Here is a 264-nt window from a genome sequence, read left to right on the forward strand (position 1 = left end):
AAAGGGAGTGGTGGCAAAGAGAGAAAACGCTTTTCTTTTGTTGACAAAAACTAGGTTTTCTTCAATTATGAAAAACTCTCATGTGAAAAATAGTTCAAAGGTGACTTTTATAGTTAGGTTAAAATAACTTCAATTTTGCAATTAAACCCTCAATATTATAATACATTATAATATTGAGCCCATTATTCAATTAAACTCTTTTAATTAAGTCCTTGAAAATTTTAATCAAAATTAATTTTCTTTATATTTTGCAATCAAGGCCTT

The sequence above is a fragment of the Theobroma umbraticum genome, unplaced genomic scaffold (genome assembly GCF_002168275.2).
Source record: "Theobroma umbraticum cultivar Fairchild unplaced genomic scaffold, ASM216827v3 scaffold_86.0, whole genome shotgun sequence".
Lineage (NCBI taxonomy): Eukaryota > Viridiplantae > Streptophyta > Magnoliopsida > Malvales > Malvaceae > Theobroma > Theobroma umbraticum.